The following is a 22,163-nucleotide window of genomic DNA, read 5'->3' on the forward strand; positions in this document are numbered from 1 at the left end:
TATGCTAGCCCTGGAGTCTATGAATTCCCACAGGCAGACTCAATCAGCCCACCGACAGTAGAAGCATGAGGAGAGTGTTGAAATGGAACTAAGGGAGAAGGATCTCACTGAGGAACAACTACAGCTCATGACCGAGCTCCACTCCAAAAACCAGACCAGTCGCTTTACACCTTCCTAGATCCAATATGCAGTTGCTCATCAGGTGCGCTTGGACTCATGGAGGTTTGATGTGTGCCTAGAATTGGTGTACAAGGAGTAGTCGAGGAGGTAATTTGATGTCTACCAATGGTGGTACGAGGATGCAGTCGAGGAAGTTTGATGTCTGCCAATGGTGGTATGAGGAGTAGTACTATTGAGAGAAAGAAAGAGGTTTAGTTCTATGACTTTCGGTATTTCAGCTCAAAGAAGATACGAAAGCATCAGGTTCTGAGATATTGAGTTCTGGATTCCACTAGTCAAAGAGCCTGGCACAAAAAAAAGAGTTCTAGACTATGACTTAGGAGAGTTTCTTTAGGAGCTACCATGCTAGAGGGACAACTAGTAGCAGACCAAAGGATACTAGGTTGGGATGAGCTTGAGAGAGCAGCGAGTATCCCATCCGGCCCCTCTTTCAACGGTTCACAGGCTTCAGTTCACCTTTTCAGTGAGGTTGATCGAATTATGATAAGTTGGGTGTGTCAGTTCTATGCAATAGTGTAGATTCATCTAGAGCATGACTTCATTAGTTTTATGCTCGATGGTCGGCTAGAGTGATTGTACTATGACTGCCTGCAGGAACTCCTCGGGGTTGACACTTCAGACAAGAAGTTCCACTAGATAGTCTACGAAGATGCTCTTCCTCCACATCGTAGGAGGGCTGGAGGTACTTTTCCTAAAGACCAGGAGATTTGGCCTCTCTTCATGGAGCCCTTCGCTGATGGCTCCTTGCGTACACCGGACAGACTGCATCTAGAGGTTTACGTTCTACACATGGCTCTAAGGAAGATAGTCCTGTCTCGTGGCGGCAATAGGGAGTCGTTGACCAGCTTGCAGCAGTGGCTACTACTATCAATATGGAGAGGCAAGCAGTTTGACTTCTTACGCTTTTTCCTATCTAAGATCAAGGATGTGATAGCTCATGCTATTAGTATTGGACAGCAGCACGTATACCCTCACATCATCAGCTATCTACTACGCATGAATTCACTCTGAATGGAATGGGCCATTGTACAACGAGTCAACCTGCGAGGTTATGACCTACATGCCAGCAAGTCCTAGACGATCATCGTCATGGATAGTGTGCCCTTAGGTCCGCTCAACAGCTATTACCCATGCAAGGATAGAGAAAGACACAAAATGGTGGATGCATCCCTAGAGCAGCCCAGAGCACTAGTCTAGGATTGGAGGAATCTTGAATATACGAATGCAAGATTCAGACTCTGATGATAGTGACTACTATGACCCTATGTCAGACAACCATGATGAGGGAGGGTTCATCCTCTGGTGGTGTGGCTGACAAAGAGATGGTCGATGTTCTGCCTACTACAAAGATGTTAGCCAAGTAGGCACCTCCTCTAGTAGTTCGTTCAATAACCGTCAGAGATCGGATAGATACTTGCTAGGCTAGTTGTCGGCCAGGAAGAAAACCTAGAAGCATATGAAATGACAAGAGAGGCATTTGAAAGCAAGTAATGGATAAGCAAGCGTAGAGTGTGGTCCTTCTGAAAGAGCAAATCAACCAGCAATCATCTGCTTTTTGTGAGACCATCAACCAACAAGGCCAAAAATTAATATGACGTGCAATGTGTTCTCCGGTTGCCTTAGCGAACTGTATAGTGCCATAAGGTTTAAGGCCCTTGACTTTTAAATGCTTCAGTTGCAATGTGGTAGTCAGATCATCTGCATTGCTGGTTATCTAACTAATCCTGATAATACAACTGTCCATACATAGTTACCAATTGTGATGCTATATAAGCAAAGTTCAGCTTCAGGTCTTAATCAGGCAGGTGATCCACCTTCTTCACCCCATCAGGTTGAGGTGCAAGCCACCACATGAGGCACATATAGAGCCTCTTAGGGCTTCTCCAATGCCCAAGATACCTGTGCCAGCTTGAGGTCCTGATGAGGTAGGTGATCCACCTTCTTTGCCCTCTCAGGTCGAGGTGTAAGCCACCATGGGGGCACATACAGAGCCTCTCGGGGCATGTACAATGACCAAGATGCATGAGCTTGCTAATGCTAGTATTCTATAGTCGAACATAAGTAGAGTTTAGCTTTACCTCTTGAGGCAGTGTTGACGGTCACTAATACTAATTATAAACTGTCAACATAACATGCATTTATACTTAATTCCATCACCAACACATAGGTATAAGGGTTTAAACTAATAAATTTCATGAGTTTTGGTGAATCTGTGTTTTCAGCTGGGTTTATCTAGAAAACCGTCAAGGGGGACCTATTCGTCAAAGAAAATTACTGAATTTCGCCGCGTAAATAGTGTGGGAAGATTCTAGAAGACTCTAGGAGGCTCTCCACCGAAGTAGACCCCGAGGGGCTGCCATGTGGGGCTGGCCGGTCCCACCTACAGGGTGTCTGGCCTATGGGTCCCACCAGTCTGCCTCCGCTTCGAAAGTTGGTTTCCCATCGACATTGAGATCCAATCTTCATCGTTTATTCAAGTCGTTTTGATCCTAGGGCTCAGGATTGACGGTCCGAACTATATATATCAACCCCTACCCCCCTCCCTCAGCATATCCCTAAAACCCTAATTCATATCTTCATGATCAAAGTCAGCTATCAAGAGAAGATTAGTCCTTCATAGGATGTAGTCTTGTAAATAATAGTGAGATGGAGAGTGAGAGAGGAGTTTGGAGGAGATGCCAGGCCTATCAGGTGCTCTCTCTACTGGCTTGTACCTTGTCAGATTGAAGTTCTATTTGAGCTTGCCTCTAAGATTTCTCTAGGCAATCAACTTCTGATTCAAGTAAGCTTCTTGTTTATATTATTCATCAGGTTCACAACTTGTTCGAGTGCTTTATTCTATATTCCGGAAGAGTAAAGTAGTAATTGTAGTGTAAGCATGGTGCTTAGACTCTAGGTTACTTGTGGATGCATCATGCATTCTGGATCAGTGGTAGCTCATCGAGGATGAATCTTATAGCCTCGTTGAATCCTCTGTAGTCCACCTCCCAGTTTGTAGGGCAAGTAGGAACACTGCTTACTATGGGAAGCATCCTCTACTAGTGTCTTTCCTTAAGTAATCTCCCCAGTTAAAAGTAGAAGACATAGCTTACCCAAGTCAGAACTAGAAAACCGTAGTTTTCCTCTCTATGCTCCTATTTATCTTGACCTTAGTTGCTACCCCCAGTTGAGTTAGATCATAGTTAGTCTCACACGTTTCCCTATGGATACGATACTTGGAATACTTCCAGGGTGAAAGCTATAGCGGTATCCATGCGCTTGCAGATTTATCTATGTGTGCGTTAAATATACCAACAAACTTTCTGGCGCCATTGTCGGGAGAAATGGTTGTTGAATTAACTACGAGCCTAGCTTAACCTTTTATCTTTTATTCTTTCTTTTATTTTATTCTTTTTCTTTCATTATGGATTCCACTCCTATCTACCTATACTGCTGCACCTACGAGCAGTGCACCTAGAGCCACCAAAATCTATAGAGCCTATCCTTACACCTGGTTGTGAAGCTGCGCCCGTATTTCATAAAATTAATTTAGGAACAATCCTTCTCAGGGAGAAGGCGATGAAAACCCATACTCACACCTAAAAGAATTTGAATAGACCTATGCATGCTTGCATATCGTTGGCATGTGTGACAAAACCTTAAGATAGAAGTTGTTTCCGTTCTCTTTGATGGGAAGAGCTAAACAATGGTACAGTCAAACCATAGGAAGTATGCAAGGAGATTATGAAATACTATGCTCTAAATTTTGTTTACGTTTCTTTTCCTATCTCTAAAGTGATTAGACTTCGAAAAGAGGTTCTAAATTTTAGACAATAAGAAGAAGAATCTCTTGGCACATCGTGGGATCGTTTTAATGACCTCATCATCACTAGCCCGGACTTTGCTATTCCAGACCAAATGCTCCATCAACATTTTTACATGGGTCTTAGCAAGGATTCCATGGAATCCCTTGATGCAGCCTCTAGAGAAGCTTTCCTTCATCTTTCTGCTAGTGAAGCAAGGTCTATGCTTGATAAGATTAGTGGAAAAACTCCCTGCACTAGCAATCATAATAAACTCCTCGAGGAAGTGAAGGAATCATGTCTCGAACAAGAAGAGGAAGTTTTGATAGCCAAATCACAACCACTTCAATCCTAAGGTTTAGCTATCAATCACGAACCATCTATACCCTAAAATCCAAATCCTCCAAAGGAAGAATAAATTCAACCCTTTGAAATTTCTTGTGAGGATGATCTTTTTGATGATTTTGGGAAAAGCTTAAACTTCCAGTCCCATAAGAGACCTTCGAGCGAATATAATTCAATTCCTCTCAAGAAGGGATCTCTTAGAAAGCGTCCTTATTCCCATGTAGGACATTAGGAAGAATTCAAGGATAGCATGTCTAGTGAAATCCCATAGAAGGAGAGCCAAGTCATTTAGAAGCAATTCCTAGTCTTCTCCCCTTATACTGCCCACATTAGATGTCTCAGTCAAACCCATCCTTGACCCCGATAATTCTTCTTATGCTCTTTCTCCTGAAACTCATGATAATCCCTAGAAATCCATCAAGACACCCAAAGTATAGGAGTCATGAAGGCCACAAGGATGACCTAAGAAGAGCAACGACAATGGCTAGAATGTATTAAGAACTTATATGTCGTTGCTAAAGAATGGATGGACAAGAACAAAGCCTTATGGGTAGAATCCAAACTTGGCTTAGATCTAAACGGTGAGCTTATATCAATCTCTTTAATAAACTAAGACTCATCTAAGTTTGGAGGAGGCCTCAGGCGAGATCAACCCTAAGAGCCACCAATCCATGGGAAATCTTGGACAAAAAACAACCAATGATGTCATAGGCATGGAATGATGGAGACAATGTTTTCCGCCTATAGACATTCATGAAGAAACACCTCTGGAGCTTGAAAAGGAAGATGACATCAATGAGCATGGAAGTTATTTTATGAACACCTCATCAAATCCATGCTCACAATGAGAAATCTCCTGAATCAATCGGTCTTTCCAACATTGCCACACACGAGATCTTCAACACCCTCATACTTTCTGTTCATAAAGATTTTGAAAGGGTGGTTGTAGATGCATATGTTTGTCATAAATATTACAAATCTTGTTGGCATGAATCTTGAGATAGGCACCCAAAGGGTAGTGTTAGAGGAGATACTTTTCCTTACTTTGTATCCGGAGTACTTCACTTAGTTTCCTCCGCAGGTCTTAGGCTTTGGTGGCATTTATCACGTGCTTCTAGGACATGAGACTCTTGAAGAATCTTTTCCATTCTTTGGTTATGTATGAAAGATAGAAATAAAATGACTATAATTTTGGGTATTCACTTAATTTTGTTAGGTCTAGGTGCTTTTCTTCTAGTACTCAAGGCTCTTTATTTTGGCGGCGTATATGATACCTGGCCCCCGGGGGGATTGTAAGAAAAATTACCAATTTGACCCTTAGCGCCGGTGTTATATTTGGTTATTTACTTGTACCCTTCGTTCGGCAGGACAACACTAATGGCAACGAACCGGGACACCAAGCGCGGTACAACGAGCTTGTCGACGAATCGCGTCCACCAATCGGTCCCAATGAAAGCGAGCTCATATTGCAGGACCATCTTGTCATCGCAATATGCTGTGAAGAACCACTTGCCCAGAGCACCCTGCCAATTTGTATCCAGGGAACTAACCCTGTATAAGGTCAAGCATTTTCTGGGGGCAACATCTCAGACGCCCACCTCATCAGGTGGTCAACTTGCGCATCTATAGCTGCCATTCCTCCCGGCGGCAGCTTGTTGCGGACATTTCTGTGGTGGATCTGACCCTAGGTACACATGGCGATACACATGGACCGCACCAACTAGGGCTGTCTAGCCCACAAGATGAAGGATTGTGGCGCACAACATTGCTCGGCCTATGCCGCCCGTAAGACATCTCGGCGACATCCTAAAGATCGTATAGAATCAGTTAGGATATCCCGAATGTATGATTCCATGTAAAGATTATCAGTCATCCGATTAGACTTAGACCTGATTGGCATGTAACCCTACCCTGGGCTATATAAGGCGGGTAGAGGCCCCTCTCAAAACACATCTCATATCATACAATGGCCAATACAAACCGACAGAACATAGGATTAGAGTATTACGTCAAGGTGACGGTCTGAGTCTGTCTAATCTTTTGTCTCTCTCAACATCTAGTTCATGTTCACGCACACCTCTCCGATCAATCTATCATCGTGGGTAGCCTCCTCGGTGGACTGCCGAGTATGTTTAGTCGACAGTTTACGCGCTAGGTAGAGGTATGCGTGCTGATCCTCCGGCAAGCCAAATGGCAGTTTTCATCAATGTTCTTCGTCAATCTATGATTGATTCGGTGTGAAGCCACCGGAGATTAGTCGCGGAAGCTAGACGGAGTCGCCAGCCCTCGGGACCACGTACCTGCTGTCAGCGGGTGCGTACAAGTCCAAATTTGTGCTTGATCCGATCTCAAGTCACATGACGTGGAGCTCCGGTTTCTGCGCTTCGACGGTGGCACCGAGCGGCGGCACGTACGTGCTAGTTATGCCTGTTTCTTTCTGTTGACCGCAAGCCAATAAGGGAGAAGCGAGATTGAAAAAGGCATGCAAGCCAATTGTGCGTGTACGTGTGCATGCATCACGTACAGCCTACCAAGTTGTGCACGAATTTATACATGTGCGCATGAAACATTGTGCACGAATTTATACATGTGCGCATGAAACACTGCTGCTGCGGATCAGCCCCAATTTCCTCGACTACGTAAAGATCATCACCAGGATCAGCGATTCATCTTCAGTGTCGTCCGGCGATCCGACTGATCGTGGCGGCGTCCTCCGACAACCTGACGAGACTCGATGTCGAATTCAACGTGTTCCCGAGGATCATTCTACTGCTCGGAATTTTCTGTTCCGTGCTGGACACTGCTCGGCGACTCGGCATCTCCCTCGGCGTTCAGTCAAGGCTGATCTCGGCTGCACGAGAATTAAGGCAGAAAGCAAGGCTACCAAGATTTGCGTGTGTTCATGCACGATGGGAAGGTGTGGCCTAACAGATGGCAAGTTCAAATCGGCAAGCACCAACCGGGAAAGCGACGTCTATTCTCCAGAAGCCTGAACCGATCAATCCTGTCTGCACTAGGTTTATTTTGCTGAGATCGACTCGAAGTCAAGAAGATCAGGCCGGTCGAAGTTGTTACCTTGCACAAATTCTGGACTCCAAGCCGACGGACGTATCCAGCAAGCCATGCAAGCTAATAGCCAAGATAGCGAAACCCGAGCCGACTCAAACACAGGGTCGACACATTCACCTACACGATCTCCATCGGCGAAAGTAACCCCTTGTGACTCTCCCTCCCCTGCCCCTGGCGGCCACCCCCGCGCCACCGCCGCCGGCGCCGCTGGCCGCCCCGGCCCCGGCGCCCTCCTCCCCCTCCCCTCCCCTCCCCTCGGCCACCCTCCCCTCCCCTGCCCAGCCACGCACGAGGGACGGCACGTGCGAGGCCGCCGTGCGGCTGCCGCCACTGGCTGCGGCGCCATTCCCGCCGCCGGCGGAGCCGGATCCGGCACCCACGGCCCTCCACGACCAGATCCGGCAACCAAGGCCCCATCCCCGCCTCTGGGTGCCTCTCCACCTCCACGGGCTGCTCCCCAGCGTTGTGGCCCGCCGCCGCCGCCGGCTGCATCTCGTGCACCCCGTGAATTTGGGCATCAACGGATCCTAGGCCCGCCGGTGGATCCGGTGCCCTGCTCCACCTCCAGCCACCATGGCTCGCCCCTCTCTCCCGACGCCGCACCCTTCTACCCCAGCGGTGCCTCGGAGGGCCACTCCAAGTTCCGCCGGTGGGCGGACGATGGCTTCCGCGACGACTATGACGACGAGCCCACGCCGATGGCCTCACCAACTCCCTACCTCGACGCGGTCTGCAGGCCGTTGCCGCGGGGACCTTCTCCGGTCAGGGAGCTAGTGCCGTCCCAGGCTCCCGCTCCAGGGGCAGTCCTGGCGGTGGTCGCACGCTCGCTAGGTGCTCCTTGCGGTCTCGTCACAGGAGGCAGCAGCGCGATCCCCGCGGTGCCCCTTCCCGTGGGGAGAGGATTGCAGGTGGCTCTGGCGTGGCCCGGCGTGTGCCGGCTCACCTGAGACTCGGAAAGCGAGTCCCCGAAACCCACCAGCGCCGCTTCTCCGCACCCGATGCGGATCTTGGGTGCCGCAAGCACAGGCACAGGCGCAAGGGAAGGCGTCACCGGCCCAGTCGATCAGCCACGAACGAGGCTTCTGTGCATGGGCATCGTCGACCAAGGCGTGCGAGGCCGAACGCCGGTCCTGGGACTCATCGCTCCGTTCAGGCGACGGAGACCCGGGCTGTGGAGCGGATTTTGGTGCACCAGCGGCTTGGTCCTCGCCGCAGGTCCACCGCACCTGACGCCGATGTGCCAACACATCAGGCCTAGCGCCCGGCACACCCCACCGTCTCCTCGTCGCACCCACCGCGCAGGGCATCTCCGGCGGATGCGGTGGGGTCACCCACCGCGCAGGGCATCTCCGGCGGATGCGGTGGGGTTACTGCACAGCCGGCTTGGCCCCTACCGAAGGGCCTCCTCGCCGGATCGTGATGGGTGGCAAGAGGTGCTGGGCGTCCCAGCCTCATAGTACCATCGTCAGGTTCAGCAGGCCGACGACCTTTGGGGCTGGTGTCATCGACGTTGCCGCCTCCAAGATGCGCTACGCGACAGGTGCCTCAACTGCCTGTCATACACCCACAGGGTTGCCACCTGTCGTCTGCCGCAGAGATGCCTGCACTGCCATGAGTTACGGCACCTGGCCAGGGACTGCAAGCGGCCTCGTGCTCGGCCAGTGGATGGAGGTGGCCAGCGGCGGAGGCCTCCTACAGCTGCTGGTATATGCGGCCAGCCACGACCGCTTGCCCGGGACCTTACCCCGGTCACCCGGCCACCCGCCAACGGTGGTCCGGTGGAGGTGGGTACAGCCGCGCCTGCGTTGTCTGCTCCAGCATCTGTCAGTCGAAGGCGGCGACGGCGGCGGCGAACGAGGCGGCAGCGGATGAGACGCGGGACATAGCCGGTGTTACACAACACCGACATCCACAGCGACGGTGTAGCCGACCGCAGCAAGGCCATCGGCAACGCTGCGGTGCCGGAAACCACTGCACCAGTCGGCTGTGCTACCAGGGAGGGTCACTATGACCCCACCAGCAGCTCCGTTGCTCAGCCGGCAGACCACGGTGCTTCAAGTGGCACTGGTGAGACCATGCCGGACAGCGTCGTTACTACCAGCGGCGGCTAGCGACACCAACGACGAAGGCGTCTAGGGAGGTTGGCACGGGCCGCTCCGACAGCGCTGGGCGAAGCGTCTACCGCTGCTGCTGCCTACTTTCCTGAGCCAGACCCGCTAGTCTTGGAACCCTGCGCGGGCATGGGGCCTCCTGCGTGGGTTGACCTGATGCTGGAGGAGCTCACCGCCTCGCTCGTCGCGACCCGTCCAGCAGGACGAACAACGCCTTGCTGCCCCACTACTCCGGCGGGCGCCTCCCTAACGACGGTTTCGCCATCGTTGTCGCCTGAGCTGGAGATGCCGCAAGTCACGGCACCAAGGATGGGACAGCACGGCGTTGTGGATCAGGCGGCCGTTTCTGCGCCAACGCGGGTTGGCCATTCTGGCACCGACAACGCGGCACCGCCCATTTTGAGGGCCCAGTTCCTATTGGCACAATTGGAGGCGTGGGTATGCATCCCGCTCGACACCCCATTGCTCAGCACGTCGAGGCTGAGAAAGTCCAAGACACCTTCAAGGGTGGTGCGTCGGAGTGGGAGGCTGGCAGCTAAGACCAAGGCCTCCAACCCGACTCTCCAAGCACAAAATGTGCTCAAGCAAAAGCTGAGGATCATAGATAGGCCGCAGGGTCTAGACCCTGTGGCTTTGGATAGTCTCAAGGCCCTCTTCGCTGCGCCATTGTCGCCCTTCTGGCGCTCTTCTCTCCATGCTTCGATCCGGTTGCCATGGAGCTGAACCTCACTGGCTTCGAGGACGACGCTCTTTACACATTTAGCCGCTGAGCTCAGGGTCTCCAGGGGGCTTGATCCTTCACTTGGTCGCTAAGTTTTTTTTCTCCTGTAAATCACAACTGTGTGATCTCTGTCAGTCTTTGGCTCGGTAATCAAAAATTACCATTCCTACTTTAATTTGTAAAACTCTACTTCTGGTTAATGAAAACTGTGCCTATGGCATGTTCGAGAAAAAAAATTTTCCATCGGCGAAATCGGAGAGAAGCAGCCGGTGACGTGCATGAACGGGCACGGCCGTGTCCATAGGGTGTCTTCCAGCTCCGACGACTTCTCAGTGGACCCCGTCAGGCCATGTCTCAGACTACGCACGTCCGTACGGCTCTAGCCTTTGCACAGCCAACGTAGATCTTGATTACACGCGCTCCGACTAAACCCGGTTCGACTATGACTCTACGCACTCGTCCGGCTATGTCTCTATGACACACCGACTACTCTGCTCGACCATCTATCAAAGTGTCATGCAGCATTGCTTCTCTGACCATATCGAATACGGCATCATCAACAATTTCACCAAATCGGATCTGCCAAAGATCGATCAGTAATATAAGGACAACATCGCCTGGACTACTCGCTCCGACAGCCTGCCGCATCGCGATGATGATCGTCGTGAAGAACGACGTTATGATGACCACGACTACCGCCATGACGACAGGCTACAAAGCTCGAGGGTCGGACAATTTCACCGCCAACCAGACGTTCTGACCAAAACTAAGCTACCCTTCATATATGTGCTTTTAATAAAGTTTTCGCCTCGGCGTTTCTCTAATTATTATTTCTCCATTTATTCTCCATAACTTATGTCTCTGAGATACTCCATTTGTTCTCCATACATATAAAAGGTCCTAATGACTAGAGGGGGTGAATAGCCTATGAAAAAATCTAAGCCAAGTGGTTAGTCAATTAAACGGCGAAGCAAGTGTTGCGCTAGCCTACTAAAAATGTAAGTCTCATATCCACAATTCTAGTTGGTATGATCTCTATTTCAAACAAGAGGATATGTCACTACCACTAAGTTTGTGAGCTCTCAAAGACTAACTAAAAAGTCTCATTAACCACTTGACAAGACATAAGCTAGCTCTCAAAACTAATTACACTAAAGAGCTTAGCGACACTAAGAAAGTAAGTACAAGTGTAAGGTAGTGAAGATATACCACCGTGGCAAGTGACAATCAACCAATCACAATAGAAATCCTCGGAGACAATGATGACACAAGATTTTTCACTAAGATTCACTTGCTTGCCGGCAAGCTAGTCCCTGTTGTGGCGATTCGCTCACTTGAAGGTTCACACACAAATAGGCATCACACGCCTAACCAGCAATCGAGTGCCGCACAACCAACACAAGATAAGGATCCACACGCCACGAGTAATCCACTAGAGTACCATTTGGCTCTCCGTCGGGGAAAGGTCAATAACCCCTCACAATCACCACGGTCGGAGCCAGAGACAAGCACCTTCCTCCGCTCGACGATCCTCGCTGCACCAAACCATCTAGGTGGCGGCAACCACCAAGACAAACACATGAAATCCACAGCAAAACACAATCACCAAGTGCCTCTAGGTGCAATCACTCAAGCAATGCACTTGGATTCACTGCCATTCTCATAAAGATGATAAATCAATGATGAAGATGAGTGGAAAGGCTTTGACTTAGCTCACTAGGTTGCTATGTTAATGAAAATGGCCAAGAGTCTGAGCTAGAGCCGGCCATGGGTCTTAAGTAGACGCCCCCACGAAATAGAGCGGTTAGGCTCTCACTGCTTGCCTCCACGAGGCGACCGAATGCTCTAGTCAAAAGTGACCAGATGCACACCTCCAGCATCCAGTCACTGGATCTCCTCCACGTGTCGCTATGGTTTAACTGTGATCATTGATCTCCAGTAGCTAGAATCTCCCGTGCTCGTGTTAAGTGGCAACCAGACGTAGCAATCAACAAGACCGGACACGCCGGTGCACAGAACGCCTACGCGTGCGCCTGATCCACCAAGAGCTGACCAGACGCACCGCTCACTTCACCAGATGCTGCTCCAATCAGAGTCAGGTCGTTTCCACTAAGGTTCCCGAGCAGCAAAAACACGACCGGACGTGTCAGGTCATGCATGACCGGATGCGCTGGTGTGTCCGATCTTCGCTGCCTCGCCCAACTACTTGTGTCAGCATACATCACCACCTGACTGGACGCATGCCCTGTGAGTCCGGTCACTTTTACTGTTCAGCGTTGGGCCAGAGACCGACGTCGCGCTCTTGACTGCACCACTGACCAGACACACCGATGCTGAGTCTAGTGTAGCGTCCGATCAATAGAAAACAGCCCCTCGACTTCACCAACTTCACCACCCTTGCTCAAATGTGCTAACCACCAAGTGTAACACTTTATGCACGTGTGTTAGCATGTTTTCACAAATATTTTCAAGGGTGTTAGCACTCACCAGAATCTAAATGTATATGAAATGAGTTAGAACATCTAGTGGTACTTTGATAACCATATTTCGATACGAGTTTTACCCCTCTTAATAGTACAGCTATCTATCCTAAATGTGATCATAGCCACTAGGTGTCTTGATCACCAAAACACAAAAGCTCATATCAAGTTTTTCCTTTTCCTTGAGTTTTTGTTTTTCTCTTCTTTTCCAAGCGCGAACACTTGATCACCATGGCCATCACCACCAATATGATCATCATCACTTGCTCCACCACATGGAATGTGCTACCCTATCTTATGATCACTTAGAGTAAAAAGGGTTAGCACCTAGGGTTTCATCAATTCGCCAAAACCAAACTAAAGATTTCAATGTAATATCTTTAAGATACTCCACCGCCTCGCTGACCAGCGACATTCTTACTCACAACATCCAAAAGCGGCCCTAATCTCGACTTCGCTCCTACACGTGCACAAGCCACGCTCTGCGTTATGGACAGTCGGCAGCGGCTCCCTGACAACTCTTTTTTTTCTTACGCGTACACGGGTGCCGACCACTCCATGCTATAGAATCTAGGGCTAGTCATGGCTGGTGACGCGATATAGAACCAACTGGTAGGAAACTACTCATATTTAAAATATCAACAAACTCTAAAAAACATAATGTTTATCTACTTTGCTCCGCTGCCTTCATCGCTGACTTCATATATCCTATTTTTACGCCATGTACATATCTGTTTTACAAGGGCTACATTCAGTCGACGAGCTTATTTTTTTACGCTCAGGGACTAGATCAGTCGTGAAGGACAAGAAGATCATCATCCGGGAGGTTGCACCACCTGGCAGTCGAACTTTTCCACCGATCAACTAGCCAGACCGCTAGGTTCATGGACTTCGTCGTTGACCAGTTGGTCAGACTATTCGGCGCTCACTTGTACTCAGCGCTCACTTTGTCGCTGACCAGTTGGTTGGACTGCTCGGTGCTTGCTTCTTCACCGACCAACTGGTCAGATTGTTCGTCACTTGGGCTTCATCGTCATCTACGCTTGGGGCTCGCCAGCTAAGTTAGGGACTCCTCAGCGTTCGGATTCTTCGTGCAATTGTCGCTGGCTAAGCTGGGGACTTCTTTGGCGGTTGGATTTTGGTATGTCTCATTGGTGTGCTATCAAGTTGCTCCATGTTGTTCGGATCATGGTGCTGATCTTGGGCAGCACGTTCGGGGTCTTGATAAGTACATGACAAATGACGTTGGTAAGCTTTCATTAAAATTCTTTGACCCTGCTATAAGATTCATTCTTTATCTTCTAGCAGGCTTGGGGACTAAGTGTGTACACTTCACCTTGCAGTGAATGTACTGCTATGCATTCTTAGCTATGCTGGGGACTAGTTGCATTCTCAACTACGCAAGGGACTGGTTGCATTCTCAGCTACCCAGGGGACTAGTTGCATTCTCAGCTACGCCGGGGACTGCTTAATTTTTTGTCAAGACCCTAACACCAAGTGTATTCTACACCTAATCTTAGACTCGGGGACTATAGTGTGTACACTGCACCTCGTGGTGCATGTACTGGCTCTGCTTCATGAGGTTTTGGCTACGCCAAATCTACTGCTTAATGCTTATGCTCTGCTCTGATGACTATGTCATCGGCACAATTGCAATTGGCACTTAAGTGTGTACACTTCACCGCTCAAGAATTTTCAAATTTTGTCTTGAGCTCTTACATCCTTTTGGTGAGCCTTATGTACTACAACATGACACCCCCTTTTTGCAACACAAATATGTGTTGCTAAAAGTCTATATATACGTTGGTAGGGTCTATACCAACGCATCGAATATGTGTTGCCTAAAGTGGCATTGCAAGGATCTATTGCAACATTTATTTATGTGTTGGTAACATGTACTAATAAGCATTGCAAAGTTGCAATGCATAATGGTGGGTTATAGCAACGCTTATATGTGTATGTACAAACCATGGGTGAATGACTTCTATTGCTTGTTACAACATATAGATTTAGTTTGTTGCAACACTTGTATATGTTGCAAGGAATAAATCATGCTGTGATTAATATCACAATGAATAAATTTATAAAACAATACAATTTAATGAGCAATGCATGATCATCCAACACATAGGAAATATCTTAAATTTGTTGCATTACTACAGCTACCATCCACATAATACATGACGCAATTTTTGTTCATAGTACAAGTTCCTATGGTAGTAAAATATAAACATAAATGAATCCCTCTTCGAATGCTAGCAGGCCTCCTTTCTCCTTCCTTAGCTTCAGTTTAGTCTAGCATTCCACCGACGTGATCATCCATTTATCTTCTTGACCTACAGATGAAAGTTGGATTACTTTAATGTGACACTTAGAAGTAAAATCAAATTAGGATAATATGAAGTTTTAAGAGAGATGTCTTACACACTAGCATCATATGATGAGCATAGCATCATATGATGAACAGAAAAATATTATATCAGTCCATACAGCATTATAACAGTTCAAGAAAAAATATTGTCTGATTGCCAAAAATGAAATATTAGTAAACTGGTAGCAAGAAGTACAATTCATACCACCCTTAACTCTGAAGATTATCCCTCAAAAGCAATCAAAATTTAAGATAGGAGCTGAAATCTAGTGACTGCAACAGCACAAAAAAATCTACAGTGCACTGTACATGCAAACTTCTACACAGAAGAAACTCTGTTGTTTAAATATCTCAAATGCCAAATGAGTAAAACCATGGACATTGAATATACGCTGTACAATTTCATTGTGTTATTAAAGTGACCATACCATGTCTGTGAAGTTCTTGACTTGTACCAATTAAACTAAGGATGCCATGGTTATAAATGGTCAGAAACTGATGATTCTATAACATTCAGACATTCTGTAGGTTCTGCCAAACAATACTGAATGAACAGAATAATAGTGGATCAGCTCAAATGCAAAAACGATATCTGTGTAACAAAAAAAAACATATCTTAAATCTACTAGTACAATTCATAGTTCACATCCTTGATCCAAAGTCTTAATTAATTTCACAGAGAGAGAAAATCATATTTGGTTAATATGATACGATCTATAGTTAAATACTTTTACCAGCTAATACTTTAGCTAGTAGGTGCAAAAAAAAATTTTTTGCTTGATCCACCTGAACAGAAGACACTAAAATATTACTGATCAAGAGATTCACTGGTAGGTGAAAAAAATCCCACACAAGTGGGACATGATTCACAATCTAACCTCATCCAAAGTAGGGAGAGGGATAGTTATGGTTGATGGCACTACCAGCACACTAGCACAGCGTCCTGCTCTAACAAATGCTAGCCTCCGTCACCAATCCATTGCACAAATATACTATGATTTGGCTTGCAGAGTTGGAATATATCTCAACCTTAGCAAATTGGAATCATACGGCAATTTGCAAACATGTTTGGAGAGGAAGCCCATTACACTTCAAAGATTAGTGAAGAATAAATTTAGCGCCTAGTATTTTATTCAACACATGCTGAGGAAGCTAGTGTGCTACCAGATGGAACAGATTCTTGCAGAGTTTCTCGCAAAAAAATTATGTTTAAAACAACACTCCATTCTGAAATGAACTGGGTATATAGAGTGGGGAGCATATCACCATTGTGCGAGGATGCTAGAACAACTGAGATGGTCAGATTAAAAACAGAGATTTTACATTCAAGCAGAGCTGATTCTCTATTCTAGCCAATACAATTGCAGGTTACACAGTCACCAAACCCCGACTATTGTAACAACAACAATCAATCAAATACAAAGTCAATTACTTTTTTCGGCTCCGGCCACCCCTTAGGAGTAGGAGTAGAGTAGATCTCGACGAGTTCTTCAGCGAGTACGGCTGCATCGATCCGGTCGACCTCCACTGCTTGTCTGTAAGTACCGTCATGGTTTATACCTCTGTTTGTATGACTACATTGATCCAGTCGACCCCCATTGCGACTCTGGTATAGGCTAGTTATCGATTCTTGTCTAATTCAAGTATGGCCTCTGTGATTCTGCCTCACACCCCACTGCTTGAATTAGATCAAGATCAAGTTATGGGCTCTACCTTAGTATGGCAGTCTTTGGTAGATTCATTAAGTTATCGATATTGCTTATTGCTTTCATTGTTTATCTAATTACAGCAATATCACTCTGCCCGATTGAGATTGATCTGGATCGGCCTTATATCTTGTTCAACTCATCGTTTGTTAATCTAAAACTGATCTAATCTACATCTTAAGCGATGAGTTATGTTTTTTATCGGCTGTTTTGCATTAATCTTAATTGTGCATAGCGTGCGGTTAAGGCATGTCCAATCTTGAGTAGATCTATTAGTTAATGAAAACCGTTCCATGGCCCGTCATCACGACCTGTGGGATTCTGCCTCTCACCCCACTGTTGGCACCGTGGAGTGGGGATCGTTAGTTAGTAGACCTGTTCCTGAGAAGGCATGACCTTAACTGTGCGCTATGCCTGAATCGGCTGTTTAGCTGATATCGAATGCTTTCACGAACAGTTCACATTACGAGATCATTAAAGTAGAGATAAGTTGAAAGATATGTTATCCCCATGATCTTGTTATGGTATTATGGCCTGCATGATTCTGCCTCATGCCCCACTGATATTAGTAATGAGTTAGGGTCGTCGAGTCTATTGTTGTTTCTATGGCCTGCATGATTCTGCCTCATGCCCCACTGGTCATGGCAATAGATGAGATCTAACATGTTCATTAGATTTACCTTTATTAAATGGTTAAGTGGTGTTGAGTTGTTTCTTTAAATAAAAGGAGTTCGGTTACTTGTAATCATTGGCTCAGTATAAACTAATCATCAATGATATCTTATTGCCATTGATTAATATTTGCTTAAATAACATTTATCCTGAATGATAACCGATCCTTCTTATACAACCCCATGAGCTTTAATCGATTCATTCTTGTGAACATGCTAGGATCGGCTATTTAGTCGATTTCCTCTTATATCGGCTCTCAGAGCCACACATTCGGGATTATCTGGCAACACCGGCGCGTTCCGCCCTTAATTACTGATAAACTTTCTCTTTTTGTCAATTACAGGGTCAAATTAACTGGCACGTCTCGGGAGGATTGCGCAGGATCGACCACCCTTGCGCTGAAGCCAGACGGATCTGCTCCATCGAGCGGACCCTTCCGGCTTGCTGTGTATGTCCTCGGCACGAAGGCGAAAATTCTGTGTCGACAGTAGTTTTCTAGTACATGCATTATGTTTGGTCTCTATATTTTCATGAACCTTTGCAGAAAATAAATATTATAAACCATGAACATAGTAGATAAATTGAGTTGTATCAGGTTTTTCTTTGAACACAGTAATATGATTACCTTTTCTATAATTTGGTGATTTGGAAAATATGCATACAGTGCAAAGGGCCAAAGGTTCAGAAGATGTGTGCCTTGTTTCCACGAGTTCTGCAACTTCTAGAAGACTCCCATCTAAGGAGAAATCACCACATATTACTTATTATTAATCAACCGAAATTAACAAGGTCAAGGAGAAATCATCATGTACAACCAGTAGATCGATCCCCACTGCAAGCCCACCGTGACATCCATGCCTTCCATCGCTCCACCTGTAGTTTACTGGAAAATCAGAAATTTACTATTCAATGAGAAGTATGAACGAAAATAAAAAAAAATCATATAGGGGATCAAATCAAATTGAGTGGATCAGGGCATGCCGGCATCTCATGGATTTAGCCAACTGCTTGACCCATCTGAGAAAGACAGAAATAGATCAGGGACCCGGGAGAACAAATGCACATGAGATGAAGTGGGATGTTCCGTTCAAAAAAAAAAAATTCAAGATGGAGAGGGAGAAGGTTGAACGAAACACTTGCATATACTGTTTTAATTTGCAGGTATACCTGGCAACGAACCAACTAGCAGTATGTAATGGCCTTTCGCCACCGCCAGCCTCCACCACTGGCAAGCTCTTGCGCACGCCGCCGCTGCATGCCAAGCGTGCCCATACTCAGCCGCAACCATACGAATGAACCCTAAATCGCCGTCTAGGCATTTTTTCTCTATGATCGGATCTGGGCTTGTAGATTGATTAGGCGTGGGTGAACAGTCATTGAATTGGACGTGGGATACGGAGCTCTGGAGGTGGGCTCCAGGATATGGACGTGGGATGCGGAAATTTCGAGGTGGGGGCTCGGGAGCGGCCCTTGCGACTCTTGACTTTAGGTGGGGATCGTTGACAGCCCTTGAACCGCCAACACATCAGTGTTCCGTTGGAATGTATTCATTGCTATATGGGTATTCGTGTTGTAGTATATATGGCTTTGTCCGAGGTTAGTCACCACCAGTAGGCTTCGACTTTCACCGTTCAAGTCACCAGTTAAACTGGTCGGCTTCAATTTTCATCATCTAATTTATCGGTTAAACTGATCGGCTTCCACTTTCACCACTCAGGTCGTCAGTTAAACTGGTCGGCTCTATACTAGACTCATTGGATTTGGTCAAGACGGCGTCACCAAGTAGATACAATGCGCTCAGGGATTAGCTATGGACGGTCTGACCCTAGGTACCCACGGCGATACACATGGGTTGCACCAATAGGGGTGGTCCAGCCCACAAGACGAAGGATTGCAGCGCACGGCATTGCTCAACCCACACTGCATGGCATCTCGGCGATATCCTGAAGATCGCATAGAATCAGTTAGGATATGTTGAATGTATGATTCCATGTAAAGATTATCTGTTACCTGATTAGACTTAAATCTCATCGGCATGTAACCCTGCCCTTGGGCTATATAAGACGGGTAGGGGACCCCCTCAAAACACATCTCATATCATACGATAGCCAATATAAACCGGCAGAACACAGGATTATAGTATTACGTCAGCTGAAGGTCTGAACCTGTCTAATCTTTTGTCTCTGTCACCATCTAGTTTCTGTTCACGCGCACCTTTCCGATGAATCTACCATCACGGGTAGTCCCCTCAGTATACTGCCAAACATCTTTAGTCAATAATTTCTATGTCTACGCTTTAGGTAAGGCATGGTGACTGTGGGGGGTATGACCCCGGATACCCACAGCAGACCACATAGGCGGCCCAGCCCACAAGACGAAGCCTTGCAAGACACGGCTCTGCTCGGCGCCTCCCGCAAGACATCTGGAGGATATCCTGAAGATATTGCGAGATCTGTTAGGATATGTATGATCCCTAGATTCTTGTAATCATTTATTACTTTCCGGTTATCTTCTAGATCTAACCGACTTGTAACCCTGCTCCCCGGACTATATAAGGCGGGCAGGGACCCCCTCCAAACTCACGCAATACCAGACGATAGACAATACAAACCAACAGACCACAGGAGTAGGGTATTACGTCATACTGACGGCCTAAACCTGTCTAACTCGTGTGTCTCTATTGCCTTCTTGTTCTTGATCTCACGCTCCTTTGCCGATCAATCTACCTTCGTGTGATACCCCTTGGAGGACTGCCGACGATATTGTGTCGACAGTTGGCGCGCCAGGTAGGGGTGTGCGCTTGATCCCATGGCGAGCCAGATGGACCTCAAATCAACAACGCGTTCTCGACGTCAATCTCGTGGAGATCCATGTCGGTCCATGACGATGATTCATCGTTGGCTACACCAGCCCTGCGATAGCAGATCCGATCTCAAAACCACCTCCGATGTCACCTTCATCAATAACTCACCGCTCGATTCCTCGCTACCAGAGGAGGCAGATCAACAACGACGATGTGATCGTATCCATCGATCGGGTCGGTCTGAAGCTTGCCGATTGCCTCTCCATCGCCGAATCGGTCTCTGGACACTCTGGTTCAGTGCCGACCACCCTCCGATCCCAATCTATTGGAGGCTGCTCTGGAAACTCCAGGGGTTACGGTCCTACCCTTCAGGTTCGCCAACACCACCGCCACTTACCAACATGCCCTGAGGGGCAGATTCGCCGACTAGGTTGAAGACGACCATCCTCTCGCTGACCCGATAGCGCCATACGTCGTCGACCAGTCGTTCTGTCTAAAGCTAAGTCACGCTTTAATATTTTTCTAAGTATTCTCCAATCTTCGTTAATCGCCATGATGTTTCTCCGAGCTATTTTCTCCATGTTTGCTCTCCAAATGATTTTTCTGAACCCACGAACTGTCCAGTTGATGCTCGGACGCCTCTAGAGATGGCCCTATCTCCAGCTCCTCCCTACACGTGCATGAGCGTCTGCCCTCTGCATTATGGGTGGTCGGCAGCGGCTCCTTAGCGACGCCTATTCCTCCTACATGTGCACGGGCTCCGCGCTCCGCGTTATGGTTAACAGGCTAGCTAGGACTGGAGACTCAGCTACACACTAACTGTTCGGGCAGTTTATATTAAATACATCTTCACACCAATTGATCGCCGAGCTACTTATGCTATTTTATCGCCATTGCTGATTTTTCTCCGGATTCATATATTTTTACATCATGTACTACCCGTTCTACATGTTTGTATTGCAGGGTCGTCGTCCAGGTGATCGGACCACCTGGTGCTCGGACTTCTCCACCGATCAACTGGTCGGACCGCTTGGTTCATGGACTTCGTCGCCGACCATTTGATTGGACTGTTCACCGGTCGCATCTACTCAATGCTCACTTCGCCGCCGACCAGTTGACCAGACTATTCGTCGCTCGTGCTTCATCGTCGGCTACGCCGGTTACTCCTCGGCGCTTGGATTCTTCGTGCTCAAGGACTAAGTGGGCACACTTCACCGCACGGACGTCGCCAGCTATGCGCGGGGACTCCTCGGTGCTCAGACATCGCCAGCTACGCTAGGGACTCCTTGGTGCTCGGACATTGACAGTGACGCCTGGGACTCCTCGCTCCTCGGTGCTCCGACATCGCCAACTACGCCGAGAACTCCTCGCTGCTCGGACATCACCAGCTACGCCGGGAACTCCTCGCTGCTCGGACATCGCCGCCTACGCCAGGGACTCCTCGGTGCTCGGACATCACCAGCTACGTCGGGAAATCCTCGGTGCTCGGTCATCGCTAGCGACACCGGGGACTCCTCGTTCCTCGGTGCTCGGTCATCGTCACGCCGGGGACTCCTTGCTCCTCGGTGCTCGGACATCGTCAGCGACGCCGGGAACTCCTCGCTCCTCGGTGCTCGAACATCGCCAGCGACGCCGGGGACTCCTCGCTCCTCGGTGCTCAGACATCGCTAGCGCGCTGGGGACTCTTCGCTCCTCGGTGCTCGGTCATCGCCAGTGACGCTGGGGACTCTTCGCTCCTCGGTGCTCGGTCATCGCCGACGACGCTGGGGACTCCTCGCTCCTTGGTGCTCGGTCATCGCCAGCGACGCCGGGGAATCCTCGATGCTCGGACATCGCCAGCGACGCTGGGGACTCCTCGCTCCTCGGTGCTCGGACATCGCCAGCGATGTTATGGACTCCTCGCTCCTCGGCGCTCGGTCATCG

The 22,163-nt window shown here is 48.0% G+C and overlaps 1 long non-coding RNA gene across 2 annotated transcripts; it reads right to left on the bottom strand.

The window, feature by feature from the left end:
• Positions 1 to 14,841: 14,841 nt before the first annotated feature.
• LOC136509855 (uncharacterized) lies at positions 14,842 to 18,778 on the bottom strand. 2 transcript variants are annotated; one of them, XR_010772561.1, is made up of 5 exons: positions 18,605 to 18,778; positions 18,253 to 18,320; positions 18,063 to 18,173; positions 15,488 to 15,603; positions 14,842 to 15,024 (listed from the first exon to the last, which is right to left on the bottom strand). It is a non-coding gene; the product is annotated as an uncharacterized lncRNA (long non-coding RNA). The 2 variants fall into 2 exon arrangements; XR_010772560.1 differs by lacking the exon at positions 15,488 to 15,603.
• Positions 18,779 to 22,163: the final 3,385 nt, after the last annotated feature.

The sequence above is a fragment of the Miscanthus floridulus genome, chromosome 16, assembly GCF_019320115.1.
Source record: "Miscanthus floridulus cultivar M001 chromosome 16, ASM1932011v1, whole genome shotgun sequence".
Lineage (NCBI taxonomy): Eukaryota > Viridiplantae > Streptophyta > Magnoliopsida > Poales > Poaceae > Miscanthus > Miscanthus floridulus.